At 33.3% G+C, this 6,332-nt stretch overlaps 1 long non-coding RNA gene across 4 annotated transcripts; it reads right to left on the minus strand.

Annotated features, from left to right (window-relative positions):
• Positions 1-364: 364 nt before the first annotated feature.
• On the minus strand, positions 365-5,774 carry LOC122040654. Of its 4 annotated transcripts, none has more exons than XR_006128672.1 (3): positions 5,686-5,774; positions 4,671-5,481; positions 365-818 (listed from the first exon to the last, which is right to left on the minus strand). It is a non-coding gene; the product is annotated as an uncharacterized LOC122040654 (long non-coding RNA). The 4 variants fall into 4 exon arrangements; XR_006128670.1 differs by having other exon boundaries at positions 4,671-5,543; positions 5,686-5,751; XR_006128671.1 differs by lacking the exon at positions 5,686-5,774 and having other exon boundaries at positions 4,671-4,736; positions 5,338-5,678.
• Positions 5,775-6,332: the final 558 nt, after the last annotated feature.

Genomic DNA, 6,332 nt, shown 5'->3' on the forward strand with positions numbered 1-6,332 from the left:
TTTTATTTTATTCATTTAATATTGTATCAATAAAAACTAAATGACTTGTCTAATATATTTAATAATAAATCTTCAAGAAATATACTCTAAAATTAGAACCACGCGGGCTGATGTTGCACTTGCACTTATATTTTCTATGGCTATAGTAAAGGAAATTATAGAATAAAACAAAGTGAATTTTAATTGATTAGTTGTTTTTCCTTAACACACAATGATATCTCGGATTTAACTTACTGTATGAGTGGAAAAAAGTAATCATTTTATTTGATTTGTTTTAGTTGGAAATTTTGTTTTAGTTTTGACGTCTAAATTGCACAGAAATAACAAGAAAAAAAATATATAAAGAATAACAATGTTACTTCATTTTCATGGGGAGAAATGAAAGAGGAAAAGAAAAGATACATTAATTAGATCAATGAGTGAGAAAGTCGCAGAGATAGGGTGTTCGGCTCTGGTAGCTGAGCCGGTGCGACTGTGATAAGTTATTTATTTCGGATGGATCGTACTTCTTTAATATTGATGTACTAGATCACTCGGCTAAGTAGATGATCAAAGTTTCTGGGGACTTCCTGATCAAAGAGCGAAAGAAATCATTACATGCGAGTCCCAGAGAAAAAGTGCTCACAAGAATTTCCAAGGTGACCGAGAAGACGTCCAAGACTACCTGATTGAATTTCTTGATGTAAGCTCTAAACATCTCTTTGGACCTTTGTTTGAGTGAAAATAGGGCCAGGCAGATTTTTGTTGGATCACATCAGAGCTAGTCGCTTCAATGATATGATGTGCGACGAAAATACTTGAAGCAAGTTCCTCCAACACTAACAAGATGGATTTACTTAGTATTTACTTCAAATGAAGTTACTAATCCAAAGATCCGACTCTCTCTCACACTTCCATTATCAAATAACTCTTTCTCGGAAACACTTTGGAGGCGGAGAAAGCTTATACAAGCTCTCAATAAAAAATACAAGAAGAAGAACAAAAGAAGCTAATACAATACGAAATCTTACAAGATTTACAATAAATGAAACTTTAGCTTCTTACTATTTAGTCATGATCAACTTCGAAGTCTCCAAGAATTGATGTGAAGATCTGTGAGCTTGGTGAAGAGAGTGGGAGAGTAATTCTTGAAACAGTGTCGAGAAAAACCCTTTTATTGACTCCATAACGGCTAGTTTTTCAAGCTTAATCGATTACTTTAATCAATCAAGTTTTCCTAATCAACTAGCTTAATCGATTATGAAGTTTTCTATTCACTCATGAAAACTTGTTTAACGATTACTGTAATCGACTAAGCATGCCTTAATCGATTACGACTCTTTCTATTTTCTCACAAAAAAACCTTAAGCGCTTTGCCTACGCGATTCAACTAGCCTCACATCAAATGACACTTAAGTGATTAAGCAAAATGCTTAATTACTTAAGCTTAGTGTAATTGATTATCAAATCCTATTTTCCAAATCTAATTCTAAGGTTCATTTACCCAACAGCCGGTCAGTGTATCTCTTCAATTTCATGACGTATATGGAGTGAATTGGTGAGGATTGGACTATGATCATTGTCCGTCGACAAAATATCCTATGGCGTCAGGTGTTGTTATCGAAAGATGCCCTGTAATCAAGTAATTATATTTATTATTAAATTCAAATAATTTAATGTACTACTGATGGAATTGAAAAGAAAAAAGTATTAATTCTAATTCTGTGTTCTCTTTGATAATTATCCATCTTTCTAGAATTTTTCCCCCCTTTAAGTGCATTTTTGTTTGGTATTGATGAAATGAAGTGTAGATATTCGTTTCAAATTAGAATAAAATTTTAAATGACATGAAATTATATATATATATATATATATATATATATATATATATATATATGAAATTATATATATATATATATAAAATGACAGTATAACATCTCTAACAATAATAAATGAGTTAACATCGACCATAAATAAATACCATAATACAATTTCTCTATCACGGCACAATAAACTTAAAAATAGTCAAATTATAAGTTAAAACTAAAATGCATCAGTGTTATAAACTTGTTATATGGCTTGTCCATCACTTTATTATTTTTCATTTAAAAACATAATTTTATATTTATATGGTTACATAAATAAAAGTAACTTATTGATGCTTATATTAATAAGTTCTCACATACATTAGGTCTGAAATGAATTCATATTTAGACTCGTTGTAATCTCAGAAATTCACAAAACCTAAAATGAGTGTAATCAGAACTCTCTAGGCCGATTAATAAATTTCGACCGAAATCGACCGAAATCCCACATTGGGACAGACATGAACTCAAATCAAGCTCTCGTTGAGCCTGATATGAACCACAGTGGGCCTGAAATGACAGACATGAACTCAAATCAAGCTCTCGTTAGGCCTGATATGAACCACAGTGAGCCTGAAATGAAATTATGTCAGACCCAACGTAAGATTTCGGCCGATTTTAGATAATTTCGTTCGAAATTCATTAACCAACCTAAAGACTTTGATGGCAATCATTTCGATTTCTATGGATTCATAAAATTGCAAGGAACCCAAATATACCCTCTATTATTTATTTCGATTTCTCCAAATGTGAGACTTTATATCAAGTACAACGTATGTGAGATATCACTTGATTTTTTGAATTAACATTTTAACACCTCTAGAGAAACCGAAATAAACAATGGATAACATATTTTAACTTCATATCATCTCAGAAATCCACAGGACCAAAAATGGATACAATCGGAACTCTTTTGGTCAATTAGTGGATTTTAGTCATGTGGATTTCTGAAGTGATAATGAGTTCAAATGTGTTATTCATTATTATTTTTTGTCTTCCCTGGTGGAAGTGTTTCGAAAAAATAAATTTAAATTATTATTTTTGGTCTTCCCTGGTGGAAGTGTTTCGAAAAAATAAATTTAAGTAGAATAAATCAATAGGTGAGAGTGATTAACTTCCCACGAGTAGAGAGATGGAGAGAGAGAGATTAAGGTTGCATGTAGTTGGTAGAAGAGGTAGAATAAAAAAATCAAATAAATTAGTATGTCTTTTGATAATTATCAAAATATAATATGTCTTTAAATAAATTTAAAAAACTAGATAAGTCTTTTGGTAAATTACCGATTCTTTTATTTTAATCACCCAAACTTTAATCTCTTCAATTCACGCTCATTCCTTACCCTCCACTTCAAGCAGGGTTACAAGTCAATTAATTCTTTTATTTTAATCACCCAAACTTTAATCTCTTCAATTGATGCAGACATACAATTGCATGATGTCGAAGAAAGAATGAGATGGGCAATTGAATGGGGTGAGGAGAAATTGGATATTATATAGATAAAAATGACAGACAAGATTGGCTAACTTTTATTACAGTTGTCATTACCACTAGTATTTCCATTTCCGAAGACACCACTTTTGAATTTTATGATATATTAGGTAAGGAATCATCCTGATACGAAACTTTAAATAGGGTGATGTCAGCAAAGAAAATAGGAAGGTAGACGGTAAAGGTGACCACATTAAAGTTTAGAGCTAAGAGCGGTAGATGGTGATGTATGATATTAGATCAATATGGTATGCAATTTTTAGAAATACCAACCATATATTATGAATGCAGTGTGCAAACACGATGGATAAACGTTAGGTGCTATTATAGAGACATTGTTTGCATACTAACATATATATATAAATCTTACTTTGGATTACTGTTTAGTGGCTGAGAGGTGTAAAGTAATAAGCAGGTTGGTCAAAACTAAGCCAACAGTCGTGTAATGTTGAGTCCAGTCCAGGCCATGCCATGCTGAGTATTGGGCTAGGCCTGCCTGTGTTAGCCCTTGGTCGGGTAACAATTGTAATGTGTTTGAGTCTAGTACAGCTGCAATATGTTGCGGATTGGGCTAGGGGAAGCGCCTTGGCCTTCAAGTCATGCCAGACAGAGACCTAGTGCTAATAAATCCAACCAGACATGCCATACACCTTCTCCGCCCTATACATCATTGAGGTCAAGAACTCAAGATGTCACAAACATATTTGATTTTCTAATTCAATAATATGTCTGATACGACGACAGTATTCCATGCCCAATCCAGACCAATATCGCTCACAAATATTCCAAGGCCGACACAGACCAAGGCTGCCCCGCACTATTCCAAGGTCGACCAGGCCAGCTCGCAATCAGTTGTGCTATTTTATATGTTTTTCTTATGTCTTCCACTGTATATTTGGTCTAGCCGTGTAGGTGGTATATTATCTTGTGTTGTTGTTGTGTTTTGATTCCAACCGTATGGAATATAGATATTATTTTTGTATAGTCAAGTGGCTTATGTATATAGGTTGCAATTGTCACAGTTACAGGGGAAGTGATGTCCGATTTTCATCGAACAACCTTACCCTCGGAGTGTGACACTTAATATATAAAATATTAAACCTATAATTTAATTTCAACAAATAAGAGAAAGAATAATAATAACAAGAGATAAATAATAAATATTAAATAACATTTAGCAACTTAGTACTACAGTTTCATATCTTTTAAGAATTGGCGTACAAAATAATAAGCATAAAGACTTTTATTGTCAACATTTAAACAACAATAGTTATCCAACATTATAGCAACATATTAAATAACATTAAACAAAGCAAGTAAAGGGTTTTAGAGAATACCAGTCAATGTAGATCACCGAGACAAACCTTCATTGTATTGTTCCTCCTCACTAATAACTTGTGTGCCTATGAAGCATTGACAACTCAAAATGAACAAAATTATTTATTCTCATTATCAAATAATAGACAAGAAATAAGTTGAATAATTGACAAGGAAGAATTTTCTCCAATGACCTCACAAATCTCATCCTTCAATAAGTTAAAAGCATTCCATGTTTTTGGAACTGATACATTAATATTTAGACTAAAAGCCATACCATTCCGTATCTTTTTACCATGGTATCTGCTGTATCTTGGAAATGTGGAAGCAAATTTTTTGTTTTCTTAATGTATTTTTGTTGTTTATGATTGTGTTGTGATCAATATGTTGCTAAGCTACTCAACTAGTTTTTTCTATACTCTTCATGGGAAATAAATAAATGAGCACAAGTCACAAAAAAGGGGGAAATCATGGTTATACTTATATTGAATGATTTATGTTTCCTTTTGTCTATTTTATTGTTGCAGAATTTCAGATTTCCTATCAAATATGCAAATAAAGAAGTGCTCCATGTTATTTGGAATAAGTTTATTTGTTTACTAAGTTGGCTCCTCTAGATGCAATTGTATCTCTCATAATTTTTTTTTTTCTATACTCTTCTATAGATAAAACAAGCAAAACAATGACCTAGGAATACGGTGCTAGGGGTCATGGAACTGGTTGCGGTTTCTTGAGCCGGATCAATAAAAGTATCAGAAGATGAAGTATCTCTTTTTCTTTTTCGTCTTGCGATGGTTTCTCCCACGGCAGCATACTCACATGAGTGAAAAGCTAAAGCATGAAGAACAAATAGCAAACATCATCTGACGTCAGCCCGTCGAGAAACAAAAAACCTTAAGAACAAAAACGAAGATCCTCTCAGGAACCACACAACTGGAGATCCGCCAAAAACATATGCAAAGCGGGTGCGAGAGATTTAAGGTCAGAGAAACGGAAGAGGGGAGAGAGATCCAAGAGATCGATGAGGATGATTACCTGAAGCAACGCGTGGAGAGATCCGAGGAAGAAGAAGAGGAAGGGCAAGGGGAGGTAGGATTTAACTTGGAGATGTAGTTAATATATAGAAGATAAGTATTGAAGAAGGTAAGTAGTATTCAATATTAAAATTTTAATTTCGTGTTATTGGTACCGGTCCAAAGGTATGCTTTTTCCGCCTCGAGTCAAGATGCATCAGTCCATCACCTGCAGCTCTGTACGCATCACATGTGATGATGGCAGGCTGACAGGTAGGATCAGTTTTTGAAATGAAAGGTAGGGTGCCGCCGAGATCAACCTTTTCTTTCCTCACAAGGTTTCCAATGTTCGAGACGGCTTTAGGGAATGTATGGATAATTAATTAAGCTATACAACCTTCGCTTATGAGATGATTAAAATATAAAATATTATCATAATTGAAGATCAAAATTTAGCATTGTATTAATAGTTAATAATTTATTTGTAATTTATCTCATATTAATATAAGGATGAATTGATGAGAGTGTTCAGAGCATAGTTTGTAGAATCGTGATCCTACGCAGAATCGATTTAGGGTCAGGATCAGATCGGTCAGGATCGGATTGTAGAATCGTACGATCCTACCAAAAATCATTAAAATCTTATCATACATGATTAATAATTAGAAA

The sequence above is a fragment of the Zingiber officinale genome, chromosome 2A, assembly GCF_018446385.1.
Source record: "Zingiber officinale cultivar Zhangliang chromosome 2A, Zo_v1.1, whole genome shotgun sequence".
In the NCBI taxonomy this organism is placed as follows: Eukaryota; Viridiplantae; Streptophyta; class Magnoliopsida; order Zingiberales; family Zingiberaceae; genus Zingiber; species Zingiber officinale.